The following is a 17589-nucleotide window of genomic DNA, read 5'->3' on the forward strand; positions in this document are numbered from 1 at the left end:
TTCAGTGTTTTTCTCCCATAACACAGCATGCTGCATATGCAGGCCTGCCATGTAGCCGTCATGGGACATAAAAGCAAAGGGAGCCAGTGTAAACATGCTGATGCTCATGATGCTTGCTATGCTGTGAGTAATAAAGTCTGTTGTCTCTGACCCCAGAGTCTTGTGTTTTCTGCCAGTATCCATGACACAGTAACAGGTTAACTTAGTAGCTTAAAAAAGTAGGGTAAAATAAAATTGCAGCCTTGACAGTTTTGGTGATAAGGAAGGAATGCAGTTGGGGACTTGGCTTTCTTTTTTTTTTTTAATTAAAATTTATTTATTTATTTACTTTTGAGACAGAGTCTCGCTCTGTCGCCCAGGCTGAAGTACAGTGGCGTGCTCTCTGCTCACTGCAACCTGTGCCTGCCAGGTTTAAGCGATCCTCCTGCCTCAGCCTTCTGAGTAGCTGGGACTACAGGCACACACCACCATGCATTTTTAGTAGAGACAGGGTTTCATCATGCTGGCCAGGCTGGTCTTGAACTTCTGACCTCGTGATCCTCCTGCCTCAGCCTCCCGAGGTGCTGGGATTACAGGCATGAGCCACCACGCCCAGCCCAAGGGACTTGGCTTTCTTGAAAAGGAAGAACAAGGATTCCATAAACCAGGATCAGATAGATGAGAAAACTCCCTGGGATCTGGTAGCAAATGTTCCTGCCCCAAGTAGTCGGGAGGGGGAGAATTGTGCGTGTGGAAGGTGGCTGTGGAGGAGGGGTTTCCCACTGTCCTATCTCTTAATAAACATGAGTTGAATTAATGCTTAGAGGCTAAGCTGCAAAAACCAGGACTAAACAAGCCACCTGAATGGTGCTTGATTGTTGCTCATTCTCTCCTCTTGGTGGGCAGAGTCAGAAATGTTATCAGGACAATGGGCGAGCAAGCTCCTTGGCCCCGGCTGAAACACAATGTCTCTATGGACGTTGAGCCAGGAGTCCTCAAAGCCAAACAACTGATGTTAGCAATGAGGACTTTGCTATTTACATAGAGCTTTCAATGAACCAAAACCATTGGTTTATATGAGCTGAAAACATCGGTTAAGCCATGAGCAGGAGAGTGCTCAGAAGGAAAAGTGAACACAGAAACTTGCTTAGTAGCACTGAGGTGCTGCAGTCATGTCCCTGGTCCTTGCCACAGTTCAACTTCACCAGTGAGAGATGGGCACTAGGCACAGGGGTCTCCAAAGCCTTCAGAACAGCATGGTGGAGCTGTAGCCAGGGTGTTTACAGGGCAGAATGAAAGGGGACCCTGAGCCCTGGTGCTCGCTGGATGCCAGGGGTATATGAGGAGGAAGTAGTGCCAGTGCTTGGGCACCAACCTGGGGGTGAAGGGTCAAAAGAGGTAAAATGAAAAGGCTAACACCATAGCCTTATCCTCCCTGCTGGCATTCAACCCTGCCCTCTCAGCTGGGAAATAGCATGGTCTAGAGGCTGTTGCTGTAGATCCTGGCATGTACTCAGGTCAGCTCCTTGCAGCCTGTGGGATTTGGACACAGTTGGAAGTAGGGAGGGGGAGCTAATGTGGCCTACTGGGTGGAAATTCTGGGCTAATTCAATATCCTGTTGTGGTTTGCACGGCTGAATGTATGATTGGTAATGATATTTTATATGCTTGTACTGTGAATGTCCACAAATATCAGAGGGAATTTTCCTGTTCGGGGATGACCACATGTACTGTCCAGCAAATCCAACAGAAACAATATATAAACCTGAGGGAGAAAGGGAAATGTCAGCTTTAGTGAGGGATAATGACTGCTGGAATACTAGGAGAGGCCATTATTCAGTACATAGCTCCACTTCTCTCACACAGCCACCAAGCACTCCTCCCACCACACTCTTCCCTATTGGCAGCTATTAACCTGCTACTAAGCTCTTGTTTAAACTGAAAATCTTTCCAACAGAAGCCTGTGACTCTCAGGCTGGATATTCCCATTTGGAATGGGTCAAACAAGACTCAACAAAACAAGGTGGGAAGCGCCCAGTGAGCCTGTCTTGTCAAATAGAAATAGTATATTTAAGAGTGCTGCTCTAGTGGCATCTGAGAGGCCACTGAGTTTTATGTGAAACGGTAGCAGTCATGTCTTTGGAAGAAATTTTTATCTCCCCCTCCACTGCCTGAAGGAAAGCTGCTGGCTCAATAGGGCCCTTGATTCATCAAGGTTGGTCTGTAACCCTGAGCTCTTTCACTGATGATGGTTTAGCTAAGATGACATCTGACGATGTCCACTGGGTGGAAGCAACCATCCAGCCTCAGTGACAATTCTGTAAGACCAACTGCAGCACAATGGGCTGAATTGAAAGCCACACCCTCGCCTTAGACAGTACTCCTAAGGACTATTTCTGACTCTTAGGCTGTTACCAATGGCCTAGCCATGTGGTCTGCCACTTGGAAGACTAAGAGGGGCAGATAAAGATATTCCTCTCTGCGGCCATGAACTGTATAAACAAATTGTGTCTCCCAAGTAGACAGTCTGGGTCCCTTGTGTTGATGGCATTGTAAGGGCCTGTTGTCTGATGGGAACAATGAGAATTGAGCTGTTGATTGAGTGTGCAATGCCCAGATTGCTCCTATTGCTGCCTGGTGTCCTCACCTCATCAGAAATGGCAACAGATCCACCATTGCAGACTAGACACTGTAAAGGACCATGTGTTTCTGATGCAGAAGCTTCCACTGCATACCAGACTTGTGACTCCTGCCAAATTTTGGCCTGTTTGTTCTGTGGTAAAGTAGGCCACATTGCACAGGACATTACCTCTGTCTGTTCCTGGCAAATTGACTATATCAAATCTTTGACCCCCTTTTGAGACTACCATTGTTGTCTCAATGCTTTGACATTTTTCTTTTTAAGGTTATGCTATTGCTGTTTCAGTCCAGTCAGCTGACTCTAGCCACACCATTGTGCTTTAAAGTGAAATTGTGTCATGCATTAGGCTTTCTGAATCATTTGCAAAGAACATCTAACAATGAGATAATAGTCAAATACTTAAATGGACATTCCATATTCCTTACTATATCCAGTATTGCTGAGTGCTAGAATGGCATTCTCAAAAACTAACTCAAAAGTGTTTCTGACTCTTTGTCCAGTACATTTTCCTGGTCTACATATTTTACTAAGGCAATTTGGTCACTTGATTTGGCTGTCTCAATAAAAGGTCATCCTTTTTGGTTACTCCTGAGTAATAATTAGTACAAAAGGAGTACAGAGTTATATAGATCCGTTATGAAAACTTGGGACTCCATTCTGACTAATCATGGACATGGTATGTCTTTCCTTCCCCTAATAGCAAATCCGGGTCAGCCTGATTGGTACATTTTCCAGGTGGCAGCCTGGGCAAAAGAAACCTGGGACATGACTGGTCCTGGATTATTCTGCTATGTCTGATGTTGTCAATGGTTACAAACACACAGTCTGGCACCACATTGTTTCAATCTGACTGATTATAAATTCATATGCTTCTCCCGCTGCCTGAGCAGTGTTAGGTTAAATAATGTATGCCTGTAACTGCTCAGTGGCACTGCCCATGTTTTTTAACTCAACATACTTGTGATTGAGATCAAGTTTAACAACAAATATCAAATTGGAGTAACTGGGAGACTTTCAGGTTCTATGTTTGTATGTGGAAGAGAATGGACCATGAATTTTCTCACCATTTGTGTTGGGGGCTCCTTTTTGACCCAACTATTCTCCCTGTAATTATTGGCGATTATACCAAGGACTGATGAATTAACCTCTAATTCAATGAATTCACCTTTAAGTTGATGAATTAACTACCTTCTTTTGTGTGGGTCATTATGGACAATAGACAGACCTTCAAGACCATTCTAGCTGGCCACCCAAAAATGTCCACATCCTAATCCCCAGAACCTGTGAATATGAGACATGATAGGGAAAAGGGACTTTGCAGATGTGATTGAGTTAAGGATATTGATATGGGGAGATTATCCTGGATTATCTGGGTGGGCCCAAGGTAACCACAGGGGTCTTATAAGAGGAAGGCAGAAGGGACAGAAATGTGAGTGAATATTTAAGAATGGAAGCAGAGGTCAGGGAGGAGGAAGATGATTTAAAGATGGAGGAAGACGTCATGAGCCAAAGAATATAGGAGGCCTCTAGAAGCTGGAAAAGGTAAGGAAACAAATTCTCCCCTAAAGTCCCCAAAACGAATGCAGTCCTATGGATCCATTTTACACTTCTGACTACTAGAACCATAAGATAATAAATTTGTGTTGCTTTAAGTCACAAGGTTTGTGGCAATTTGTTACAGCAGTACTAAGAAATGAATACAGATTTTGGTACCAAGGGTGGGGTGCTGCTGTAACAAATACCTAAAAATGTGAAAGTTGCTTTGGAATAGGTAATAAGTGGATGCTAGAAGAATTTTGAGGAATATAATAGAAGAAGCCTAGATTGTCTTGAATAGATTGCAAGTAAAACATTGATATTAAAGAATTTACTTGTGAGGGTTCAGAAGGAATTGGGGAGCACGGTAGAGAAAACCTATGTTTTCTAAGGGAATACGTCAATTACCATAAATAGGCCATTGATAGAAATATGGATGCTAGAAACTGCAAGAAAGGTGACCCTTGCTATATAGTAGCAGAAAGCTTAGTGTTGAGAGCAAATAGTTGAAGATGCAGCCTTGTTTCTTCCTGCTGCTTACAGTAAGATGTAAAAGGAAACAGAGGGATTGAAGAAAGAACTGTTAAGCAAAAAGGAACCAGGACTTGATAGTTTGGGAAATTCTCAGCCAATCCATATTGCAAAAGACACTAAAATGAGGAGATTTACTGTCAAGAAAGTATGTCTTAAAGGGAAAGCCAAGGGTGTGGCTGGACAACCTCTTGCCAGTGCATCAGAGGGGCCAAAAGGCCAGAGTATTCAGTCACACAGAGGGCTCTGTGAGGAGATTAGATGTGATTCATGGGTCCCATAAGTCGTCTAAGAAGAACCCAGGAATAGAGATGGGGTTATCAAAGAAAGATCTGTAAAGGAAAAGCACCTTCTTGTCTAATGGTATGAATCCCTATAAATAAAAGGAATCCTTTCCTTTTATTTTCTCTCCCTTTTTCATCTTTATTATGAAGGAAAAAAATAGTAACTACAATGGATAAATCTGGCACCTTAACCAAGTAATCAAAGTTAACATTACCAGTAATGGGACAGATGGAAATTTTGTGCCACCTGATAGGAGGCAATGAGAACACAGTATCACTTCTGTGAGATTCCTGTCAAAAATATAATCTGAATCTAATCTTGAGGACAAACTCAAATTGAGAGAGACAAACTCTAAAATAACTGGTCTGTATTCTTCCAGATGTCAAAGTCATAAAAGACAAAGACAAACTGAGAAATTATTCCAGATTAAAGAAGAAAAGGAGACAATGTTTACTCAAGACATGATCTTGGATTGGATCCTTGAGTAATACATTTTTTCTCTCTTTTACTATAAAAGATATTATTAGGACAATTAGTCTAATAATGAAATAAGGTCCTTAGGTAACATAATAAGGTGGGTATCAATGTTACTTTTTCAGATTTTAACAACTGTACTATTGTATGTAAGAGCATGTCCTTGTTTTTGATAGAAATACACACTTAACTATTTATGTCTGTAACTTTCTCATGAACAGTTCAGGGGAAATACACACACAAATGTATATATATTTACATGTACAAACAGAGATAGACAAATATGGGAAAGCACTAACATCTGGTGAATCTGAATCAAGGAAATATGGAGATTCTTTGTGTGTAATCTCAGATGAAGATTGTTTACTCCCATTTCAGACAGTGCTTCAGTGTGGAACACAGAGTTGTACTGATTAGAGTGAAAGCTAAGCTGCAGTAACAAAGAGGCCCAACAACACAGTGGCTTAAGAAACAAAGCCCTTTATTCTCATTCTCGAAGCAATCCAGAACCGGCAGAGGGGTCCATTTGCTCTGTGCAGTCACGAGGGCTCCTTCCATCTCATTTCTCCCCATCACCTGGAGCACCATCCTCTTCCACATGGTTGATGCTAGCTTACAGGCCTTATCATCTTCCAGCTCACCAGAAAGGGTAAGAAAGTGGTAGAGCACGTGTGCCATGGTTGAAGGCCCAGGCCTGGAAGTGGCACACACCACTTCTAACTCATATTCCTGATGGGGAGGTCTTGGTCATATGACCACACCAAGTTGCAGAGAGGGGATTTGTGGGAAGGGAAGGAGGTGTGATGTGGAGCTGGGCAACTCAATTAATATGGAAGAAGAGTGGAATCAGTTTGGTGGACTACAATAAATCTTTGCTACAAGTAGCCTGTGCAAATCTCTGTCAAAATATCTGCAGCGTAGTTTTATTTATTTATCTTTCCCCACTAGCCTGTGAGCCCCGTGAGGACCAAGGACTAAGCTTTCACTTCTGACTCCCCAGTATCTAGCTCACATGTGAACACTCACTATGCTTCTATTGAAAAATGAATGGGGCACTTAAGTGTCTGGGTTGGGGGAGCAGGACAAGGGCAAAGATGAGCATTATTTTCATGACCTAGTTCAGAAAGCAAAGCTGAGCTTACTTATCAAGGGCACTACACACCAAGTTTGTATAAGGCATTTGGTGAAAAGTTTTGCTCTGAAAAGAATGAGTTAATTCAGCCAAAAAGGGTGGGGCGGGTAGCACAATTCAAATGTGACATTCTACAGTTCAGCTCAAAAGAAGCAATTGGCTGATTGTCACCAAGTGACCTCACTTTTCTCTGCAGTTATCAGCATGGGAAGATATAAAACAGGTGAACCTGTGAATGTACACTGGTTTTAAACAGAGATAGAGGATGTAAAAGTCATTCTGAAGCATATGGGAGGAGCTGCTTCTACAAACCTGATTTTCCAGCTGCACAGTGGGATCAGAGGAGCAGGGCTGGGGACTTTTGTTCCGCAGAGTCCACCCCCACTCCCTATAGAAGGAGAGCTTCCAGGTGGCCTAAGTCAGCAGAATCAAGCAGGGTGCCCCATCCTGGGCTCCTGGAGACAACAACAGATGGCAGATAGGCAAAGCAAATTAATCAAGCCACCAAATGTTCTCAGATTTGGTTTTCAAATTCGCTACTAGTTACACACGGCCACTGTTACTGTGCGTCATATTTACTTGACAGCATTGTCCAGTCCTTAGATTTCTCTCACTGGCTCACGCTAAAGAACATATGCCTTGTATTTCAATTAGCATTTTCCAAAGTTCAAGGGAATTCTGGGGCTGAAAAAAAACCAGTAGGCCAGGAATTCATGTACAAAGGCCATCTGTGGGGCTCATTTCAGTGTGCTGATGTAGCCTAAAAGGCAGAGGCTTGAGCTTAGTCTTTTTGAAATGCAGGTTTTAGAAAAGATCCTTGAACATACTGCAACACACTCCATGTGGGATTCTTGTCCGTCTCTTTGGAGGAGTTGGTCATGACTTTTAAGATCTTTTCTCATCCTTCCAGCTCTTCCCATCATCCATGTGAGGCCGTAGCTGTGTACAGAGCAGATTAGTGCAGTCTAACCACTCATCCATCACATAAGCCTTTCAGCAGCGAGTAGGCAGCCAAATGGCAGCGTGGCGTGAAACTCCAGAGAAAGCACAGTCTACACAGATAAGGGCCAGCAAAGCACAGGGTATGGGTTTTGCTCACAGAGCATCTGGATGTGTTGTGCCACTCCTAGAGGATGTTCTTAACATCGAAAGCGACAGCTGAGGAGAAGAACTATCTAGAGGGCAATTTGGTCATAGCATGGAGATGAGGAGAATGGGAGACATCAAGGGGTGGAAACGGATGAGGTGGGCACATCCCCAAGAACCATAAAAATGTCCCAAAGACATCTGAAAATACATTTGGAAACAGTACCTCAAGGCAGTGTGGTCCAGGTTCTGGTTCCTTCCCTGCCAGTACCTCCAATCACCTCTCTGGAGCTGTTTCCTTTCTGTGCAGTGTGGTGGGTAGGACTCCCTGGGTGATTCTCAATAGGCCACATTCACATGCTCCGGCTGGTCTAAGCCCAAGTGTCATGAGGATGGAGAAGACACAGAGGATGAGCCCAGGCAGGGCCAGCTCCGGGAACGCTGGCCACCTTATCAAAGGACATATTCCACATAGACTTGGCTGGAAGGACCTTCATCAGAATTTTTTTTTATTACTACCAGGAGAGTGAAAATCAGGAAAACAATTTCCACGGTATCCATAAATTGGGGCTGATCTTGAGATGAATTATAACAAATTCTTTTGCTTATGTACTACTTTTCAGTTCCCAAAGTGCTTTTAAGCTCCATTCTTTGGGGACAAGTGGGGGGATTATTAATCCACTTTAGAAATAAAATTGCATAGAATTTGAGACCTCCTAGCAAATGGTAGAGACAGGATAAACCTAACTGGTGTGATTGAGAAGGCCAAGCCCCTCTTCATCTGCCTCAGAATATGTCCCTCGACTCAGCCAAAGAGTAACAAATACCTACATTAACCCTTTAATATGGATTAGTCGTTAAATTATATTGGTTAACTGTCATCTAATGAATAGCAAAATCTTGGGGAAACCAGGCACAAATCAAATCAATTTGTTAGACAGGAAGGTGAAAGGAATGGCCTAGGTGCTCACACATGTTCGCATGGGCAAGATAAGTCCAGGCTGGCATTCAGGGGGCCCAGGGTCAGGATGAGTGCACTGACATAGCCACAGGGCCAGAGATCAGGAGCAGCAGGTCCAAGGGCAGATGTGGGTTCATGAAGCAGGAGTTTTGACACATTTAGCCCTTTGTGATTTTGTCTGAGGCAGGCCCTGTCTGGAGTACTGCATTCAGCACAATGAAGAAAAACACAGTGAATACCTGAAAAAGAGATGCTCAAATGCTCAAATGGATATGAATGACTTCAATTATTTATAACACCTCCATATTTCAAGGCTCTACTCCCTGGATTCTGATTGTATAGGTCTGAGGTGCGGCCTAGGAACCAGCATTTCCAAGGACCATGCCAGGTGATTACAATGCAGAGGGTTCATGGATTACAACGAGTAATACTATACTAGTTGTGCATCCAGAAGGTAAACGATGGGCAATACTTGAGTGGTATTTAGTTCTTCCCTTACCTGCGGATATTTTGTGCCGATTTGGAGGCCGTGGGTGGGCACTTCATGGCATTTCTATCTGCTGCTGTGGAAGAGAGCTCTTCCCGCCCCCATCCTATGCAGAATCTTTAGATTAAGAGGGGTATGGGAGTCTTCCTTCTACATTTCCCAAACAAAGACATAGCTCAAACAACTTGTCACATGAGGTGGTTAGGAGGCTCCCCGGTGCATTTGGAAGGGAGTGAAAGCTACAGAGTATACAGGGAAATTGAGCAGGAAGCCACGTCTCCAAGGCATCCATTAGAGAATGGAAAGAGCTGGCTAACTTTGAGTTATAGGGTCATAATTCCATCTCAAGATTCTGGCAATAGCATAAACCACTAGAACTCTTCCTTGGTAGTTTATGAACACTTTGCCCTCCCTACCCTCACCCCACCTCCTGCCTTGGAAGATTAATAGCTCTGTAAATTACAGTTGTATTAAAATATATGTATTATATCTTGATATGAGGCTTTCATATGGGTATGAAAGTGCCCTCAACTTCCATCTCCCTGGGTGACATGTCTCGCTTTGTGTACTAATGCAGTTTCAGTGTTGAAAAAAAAAGGACTTCCAGACTGACAGAAGCACCACAAAAGGCTGTGGCCTTTGATTAAGACTATTCTGGGCTGGGAATCAGCAAAATGTAAAAGTACAGAGGCAAGAAAAAGATGGACATTAGGGGATGCCCAGGAGAGAAATGTGGCCGAAGTAGAGAACTTGAGTAGGTTGAGACTATGGTGTGTGTGTGTGTGTGTGTGTGTGTTTGTGTGTGTGTGTGTTTGCGAGAGAGAGAGAGAGAGAGAGAGAGAAAGAGAGAGAGAGAGAGAGAGAGAGAGAGATCCTGAATAATGCACGAGGTATTTGGACTTTGAAGGCAACATACCTTTGAAGATTTCTGGGTAGGGATGTGACATGATGAAAATGATGTCCAGGGTGGACTGGTTGCTCAGGATGCCCCTAGGGATGACGGGCTGCCTGTAATAGGACCACGAGGGAAACAAGGAGCTTTATCTTGAGGCTGTATTGCCACATGAGCATTGGTTTTCGATTGCTTAGATTGCATGTATTTGGAGTGGCTCAGCGGGAGCTGGTGGGATCAGCATTAGGTGTCTTTACTGCTTTTTTTAAAAAGAGGGCAGATGAACCCATTTTGTCTTTCTGCCTCCTGGTTCTCTATGAAGCTATGCTGACACCTAGATTTCTTACTTTGCATATAAACATGTCATATCCGTATCCTATTTCTGGGACAGAGCCACAGCCTGTGAAAGCCAGGTATCTCAATCTCTGGTTCAGGATCTACGATGTCATGTTGTTATCCCTTAAAGTGATTATTCTCTAATTATTTTTTGAAATTGTCTTTCCTGAATTCCTCAAATCAGAGTCCAGATCCTCCCCCAGACACGGGGTCTGGGCCACTGAATAATACAGTGGAGGGCTCAGGAAAGCAAAGGGGAAGGAAGAAGTAGAGGGGATGAAACAGAAAGAAGACGAAAGGAAGGAGAAGAGGAAAAGGGGGAAGTAGGACAGAGGGGAGGGAAGAACGAAGAGCAGTTCAAAGATAGAATGGTGGTAAAAGGGCACCAGTCGCTACAAAAATTGCTGCCCTAGAAGCGAGAGGAAGGTGTCCTGGTGTGTAAAAGCAGCCTCTCACTTTCACCACGTGGGGGCAGACTCTACTTACAAGAAAAAGCAACAATTTGCAATGGCTTCAGGGTCAAAGTGATCTTCTTGGCTTACGGAGGATTCGGTATTGAGCCGATTACTCACTCCCTGAGGTTCTTCTAGTCCCTCAACAGCTACAGCCCCATCTCTGGGCACAATGTCAGTGTGGAATGAAGAAAAAAAGAAGGCCAACTTTGCTCAAACTTAGATTTTCACATCATGTGGAGTATAGAATTACAGTTGAACAGATACCACGTAGAACAAAATATTTTGCCGTTTCACCTTATTATTTAAAATATAGAATTGCCCAGGCTTTTATGCTGTCTCTCATTTCTTTATGTCTTTTCCTTTACTGAAGAGTTATTGCATATACATTATATGTGCATCGTTCAAGGAATTTCCAAACGTTGGAAAGCATTCTTCTTAATTTCTTCCAGCTCCTTCTCAGTCTTTGCTTGTTATATTTTTAGCCTAAGGTGATAAAAATGCATGGGAATGTGTACGTTAGTTTCTTAAAAAAAAAAAAACTCATAAACTCTGAGCCTTTGCGTTAAAGGGATATTTTTATTTGGAGAATGGTTGAAAACAACCAAATTACTGCAGGTAGTTCTGTGGTGCTTAAAAAGCAATCGTTGCAAGTGTCTGATTGCCTCTGAGCACAATGCGACTAGCATAGGGCTAACAGGGCGAAGTGCCAACTGAGATATTAAAGGGGACCGATTTCCTCCAACCCCCCAAGTTGTTAAGTATTATTATCCCTGAAAACAGCATTTCAATGTCCATTTTGTTTTCCTTTTGGTAGATTTTTTCTTTTTTGAACAATATAGAACAAGTTAACTCCAGCAAGTATGTATGTTTTCTAAAATAGACTTTCTAAGTAGCCAATTAAAAACAGAATCTCTTGAAAATAAAAATATTCTCTTTGGAATGGTGATTGGGCCTCTGAGATAAAGAATCTCATTTGCAAGTTTAAAAGGAATAATAACTTTCTATTATCTACAGACTGAGTAAGTGCTGAGAAAAAGGCAATTTTGCTATTCCCTATTCCCCCCCCAAAAATTAAAAAATAGAAGGATAGCAAATTGACTGGACAATTGTGGGAAGTTTGGCTCCATCAGTCTCATGATTTTCAGTGTGTCCAGGTTAACAATAAAACTTAGTTTATGTGAGTATATGAGGTAGTGGTGTCATTCCAATTGTCTGTTTAATCTGGTGGCACAAGAAGTAGCAAAGCTACTGTTCTGTAGCAAGGTCTTGGGGCCTACCGTTTCCTCATTCCTAAGTTTAAGGAGAAGAGCATTACCTCCACTTAAGATTTACATAATTTTTTATGAAATACCTTCACGCTAATTTAGTCCACGGCCCCTTTAACACATATAATCCATTACAGTGCTGCAGAGATGATTACTTCCGGATGTGGTTTCTGTTCTCTCCCTCTGTTTCACAAGCTGTGTGCCGACGTTATGAAGCTCTTGCAAGGAAAAAAAGAGAAAAACTTCTAAAATGATTTCTTGCTCTTAAAAAACAGGAGAAGTGACTGCAAAGAATGATTTACTATCAGTCTCTGCTTTGCAGCAGCGGAAAATTGGGAGAGGATCAAACATCCTCTCCAATTTGGCTACTACCTTCTAGGTTTAATAGTGTTTTAAAATGAAATCTCTGACAGTCTTTGTAAGGGCTATTAATTTGTACCTTGCAGAAATGCGATTCAAACGTTTCTGGAATCGAGACCTTGGAGGAGGTTTTATAGTAAAGAAATATTAGAGACATCTGAGATTTTCTCTGAAAGTTGATGTGATCTCTTATCTGAAAATCAAAGGCTTTGACCCAAACTTTGAGATCCCCTCTCTCACTTAATTGGTGTTAGCAGGGAAGGTCTGATAAATACTGAAGGGGCTGACAAAACTCTGTTTTGCAACTAGTGTAGGGCCAAGACTTTCTCTCTCTTATTTGACTCTATCCCTTGAGAGCCTCATTTGTTTTTAGTACCTAATTTTATTGTTCATTCTTACTAACCTTCCAATCTCAATGCACTTTAAGAAAAAAGTAAACCAAAAGTAATTACTTGGAGAACACAAAGCCGTATCTGTATATGAGATCAAACATTTCCAACCTTCCCTTGTTATTTACTTCTAAATAACTACTCTTCTTTCTAGTGCTTTCTGCTTGTTTTTGTGACAAACTAACAGCAGGGAATGTCTTCAGGCTAATTATACAGGACCATTATGTGATTCTGCAGGAGGAGGACTAAGGAGAGCTCTATTTCCAGCTTTAGTTTCAGGGGGAAATGAAACCCTAAGGGAAATCAGGCCTAGGCTGACTTCTCAGATCACAAGTAATTCTGGTCTAGGAGTCCCTTGCCCTCCACTAAACAAGAAGGCCCCGGATATTCAGAGGATGACTTCTAGTATCCTTTGGATAAGTGGCTTCAAGTGGTCTTAAAAGTTGCTATACAGCCAATGCCTTCCCCTCCTCTCATTCAGAGGGTTTAGCATGAGTGTGAAAAGGATGAGAAACACAAAGATATAGGAAAGAATATAACAGCAGTGACTAAACATCTAGACTTATCTTTTGGGAAACAAAAATCTCAGCGTCAAATGTGGTGGTCACATAGAGAACTGTGAAAATTTCTCAGAAGATCTGGTGCCCTGCCCACACTGCAAACCCAGCCCCAAGTATCAACCAAGTCCAGCCTCCTCTCAAGAGCAACACACGTTGGCCTCTAGTGGGAGGACTCCTTTGGCTGCAAGCCACAGACCCCAAATCCAGACTTTAAAAGAAATTCCAGGGCTGCTTCTTGTTTCAGGGATCAAATGCTCTTCTCCAGTCTCTGACTCTCTCTGTGTCTCACACTTGTATTTGTTTCTGCCTGTTCATCCTTCAGATGGGAAAGCAACATGGCTGCCAGAAGTCTGGGACTTACAATCAACCACCTTGGAGATCTAGCATCCTGGGGAGGAATGTGAGGTCAGGTCTGGGCCATGTGCCCGCCGTGGGGTCAAGGCAGGGTGAGGTTAGCTTCACTCAAGCCACAGGAATGCGCTTCCCACAGGAAAGATAGGTTCTATTACCTACCGTAAGAGGAAATGGTTCTGGGCACCCAAAACCAAAAAAATGTTCCGTACACAGTCCTTATCTACATATATAAAAATACCAGGATCAATACCATATTGCCATTGTTTTGTAGTGTAGGTTTTGTTTCTTAAGGAAACTGCTGTTGCCTTTCCTGCTCCCTGGGGTCCATTTTGAACCTGTACCTTGACTTCTGACCACGGCCTTAGGTTCTGCCTTTGCTCTCATGTGGGACTTCCATCATAGGACACAATGTCCATCTTATCAATATTTTTCAACACCCATGGATTCCTTATGTGTGTGACCTGATACCTGTTTTGGCTTCATCATGGGCACTCCCAGGATCCAATAGCTGTCTTTTATAGTAGACCGGGCTCTAGGGGTGACTCCATGCCTAAATGGAGCACTATTCCTCATGCCTGGTCAGATCAGCCCAGTATAATTCAAACACGATGAGACAGATGCATCTAGGACATCAGATGGGTCCCTTCTTGTCTGCTCTGTCTCAGAGCTGGGGCTGACCAGGTACCGACAGGGAGATGACTCATTACACGGCAAAGAGCACGCCAACTTTGTGCGTGGACTGATCCCTAGCCAACATACTCATTTGCTACCCTGCACATAAGGGCCTGGGGAAACATGAGAGCATGAACTTCTAGATGACAGCATCATGCATATGTGGTGGGTGCACTTTTCCCTTTCATGAGCATGGAAAGTATTAGGAGGGGAAATATTCCCCTCACGACATATTTTACATCACCAGTCATGTTTTCCTGGAAACTGATTTAACTTTTAACACTTCAGAAAATATCTGCTGTAAAATACTAAATAGCCAGAGAGAAAGACTGTATTTCCCATCTTTCAACACCATCAATGTTACAAAATGCCTTTCCCCACTGACTAGTGTAGGTTGTTCCCCGCATCGTAATCTCACCACAGTTCATTCAGTCACTTGCTCCTTCATTCATTCACACGCATTTAAGCCCTAGGCTCTTTGGAACATACTAAGTGTGCAGTGATGAGTAAGACCCTGTCCTTGCTCTCAAGAAGCTCTCAGCCTAGTCAAAGCCAGATGAACAAAAACTGAATTCCAATGCAATGGGGCAGATGCATCTAGGACATCAAACAGGTGCTCAGAGGAGACAAGGTGGTAGGGTGGGCTGTGGGGCAGGCCAGGTTTCCATGAGGAGGCAGCCACTGAGGTGAATCCTGTAGAATGATTCATGTAGGTAGAAACATAGAGGAAGTGTGTTCCAGGAAAAGAAATATTTCAGGAAGTGTATCCCAGGAAAAAGCATGTTGGATGGAACAGGGCTGAACTGTCATGTTAGGTTTGAGAAGGAGTAATGAGGCATAGTAGCACATAAGGTATAGGGCAGGGGAGAAATGGGAGCAGCAGGACATCATCCTGGGATGGTAGGCAGAGGCCAGATCATGCAAGGTTTTTAAAATTATGATAAGAGTTTATATTTTATCCAGAAGAAGGGGGGGGGGGGAATTAAAGGGTTTAAATAGGAGTCTGTTGTGATTAAATTTGGATTTTAGGAAGATCACCCTGAGATTGGTGGAAATATTGCCTGGAAGGGAGTGAGACTGAGGCAGGAAGACCAGCTGAGAGGCAATGGCAGTCATCTGGGCCTGGGACAACCAGAGATTGGACCAGGGCAGTCAAGGTGGGCTTGGAGGCCAGAGAGCAGAATTAAAATACACTGAGAGATTATACTTTCAGGGATCAATTCTATAGTTTGTTACTAGGGAAGTTTCTCTGAATGCGTTCAGACCTGCAGAAGAGCAGCAGAACCCATGAGGAGAAGGCGCAGGATGATCCTGAGCGTGAAGCTGGCTCGTGGAGTTGCTTTGCTGCTACTGTCACTTGCCGCTGATGATCGTTCTTCTCTTCCTTTGGGAGAGGAAGAGGGGGAGAAAGCAGTTGGAGTGGTTCCAGTTAAAAAAAGAAGGAAAAAGGAAAAATAAATAAAATACGTTGAAAGTTATCAGAAAATGGCAAAGATTTAGAGTAAATGCTTGGCTTTAGTTTTGGGAGATGCAGAATACAGAAAAGCCACTAAACCAGGCAAGGGGATATTGGCTTAGTAATCGTTTTGGAGATATTACTTCAGAGATATTCCTTCAAATATTATTACTTTTGAAGTTTTATATCTGTCTAGTTGGAATTGAAGGAGGGACACCCTGGTATCGAGGTCTAGTAAGTGGCTGAAATATGAATCTGGAGCTCAGAAGAGAAGCCCGAGCTAAAGACATAGATTTGGCAGTTGTTTGTCATTGAAAGTAGAGCTAAACTGTAAGGGTGCAGGAAAATATTTACGGAAGACACACAGAATGAAAAGAGAAAAGGGCCAAGAACGAAGCTCTTGAGTGCACACTCACTTAAAAAAATTTTTTAAGGTAAAATATTCTTATTATAAAAGTAATACAAATGAAAACAAATATTGAGAAAAGACAAAGTTATCTATTTACTGTCCTGCCATCCTACTGCAACCACAGTTAGTAATTTGATTTCCTTTGTCATCTTTTTATCGTATGATGGGTGTGTTATTTCAATCATGATTACAGCCATTCATATGCTTTTGTATCTTGCAATTTTTATTTAATATAACATTTTCTCATGTTTTAAATAATATTGATTACTAATTTTCAAAGAGTACTTAAGGTACCACTCATATATATCCTTTTATTGACTAGTTCCTGGACGAGGGGTTGGCAAACTATGGGACCACATTTATAGATAGTTTTATTGGGACACAGCCATGCCCATATTGCTTACATATTTTCTGTGGCTGCTTTGTGTTACATACAGCAGTGTTGACAACTTATGACTGAGAGAGTATGGCCTGCAAATCCTAAAATATTTATTTTCTGATCTTTTATAGAAAAAGTTTGCTGATTCCTGACCTAAATTTTTAGGTGGTTTATAATTTGGGCTATTAAAAGTAATGCCACTGGGAACATCTTTGTGTTCTAAGATGCCTTCAAGATCTCCCTTGAGCCGTTATGGCTGAGGGAAGTAGTGAAGGGGGTAGACACCACAGTCTGCAGCCCCTCCCCTTCTAGCTCAGTACGAGGCAGATGAGCTGCAGTTCCAGCATTCCCACACACAATTGACTTCATGCCAACTTTTACTGTCCATGAGGTCCAGGTAAACTAAGAATGCTATATAAACTTGGATGTCATCTCCTGTACTTCATTCTATCATTTCTAAATACTTAGGGTTGGTGCCCATCCAGCCAACCTTGAAGGGCCCATGAGGGAGCACAGCTGCTGTGAACGCTGCCAGGGCCCAGCCTGCTGCAGCCGGGGTTCAGCTCAGAATCGCCATGTTCCTCCATGATGGCTAGTGTAGTGCTTCCAGAACACCTGCTGCTAATGAGAAGCAGGAGGGGCTGCCAGTAGACAGAGAAATCAAGGGCAGATGACAAGGGCAAAGAGTATGAGAGATCACAGAAATCTGGGGTACGTTTCAATGAGAGAGGAATGGTGAACTGCCCCATGGAGGAGAAAGGTGAGCTGAAAACTGAAGATCTTCCACTGGATTTGTTAATGGAATTTTCTCTGGCACCTTTGCCTGAACAATATAGCAGAGCTGAGGGGCAGAAGCTTGATTGCAGACAACTGAAAAGTAAATGAAATGTGGGAGAGTGAATTTAAAGTATTTGTATTGCTTGTTTAATTCTCAGCTTTCTCTCCTAGAT

At 42.8% G+C, this 17589-nt stretch overlaps 1 non-coding gene and 1 pseudogene across 1 annotated transcript; one reads left to right on the forward strand and one right to left on the reverse strand.

The window, feature by feature from the left end:
• The first annotated feature begins 15592 nt into the window (after positions 1-15592).
• On the forward strand, positions 15593-15819 carry LOC115935531 (small nucleolar RNA U3). Its single transcript, XR_004071141.1, has one exon. It is a non-coding gene; the product is annotated as a small nucleolar RNA U3 (small nucleolar RNA).
• Positions 15820-16858: 1039 nt separating this feature from the next.
• On the reverse strand, positions 16859-17226 carry LOC101136140 (tRNA-splicing endonuclease subunit Sen15-like; annotated as a pseudogene).
• Positions 17227-17589: the final 363 nt, after the last annotated feature.

The sequence above is a fragment of the Gorilla gorilla genome, chromosome 6 (genome assembly GCF_029281585.2).
Source record: "Gorilla gorilla gorilla isolate KB3781 chromosome 6, NHGRI_mGorGor1-v2.1_pri, whole genome shotgun sequence".
NCBI classification, from domain to species: domain Eukaryota; kingdom Metazoa; phylum Chordata; class Mammalia; order Primates; family Hominidae; genus Gorilla; species Gorilla gorilla.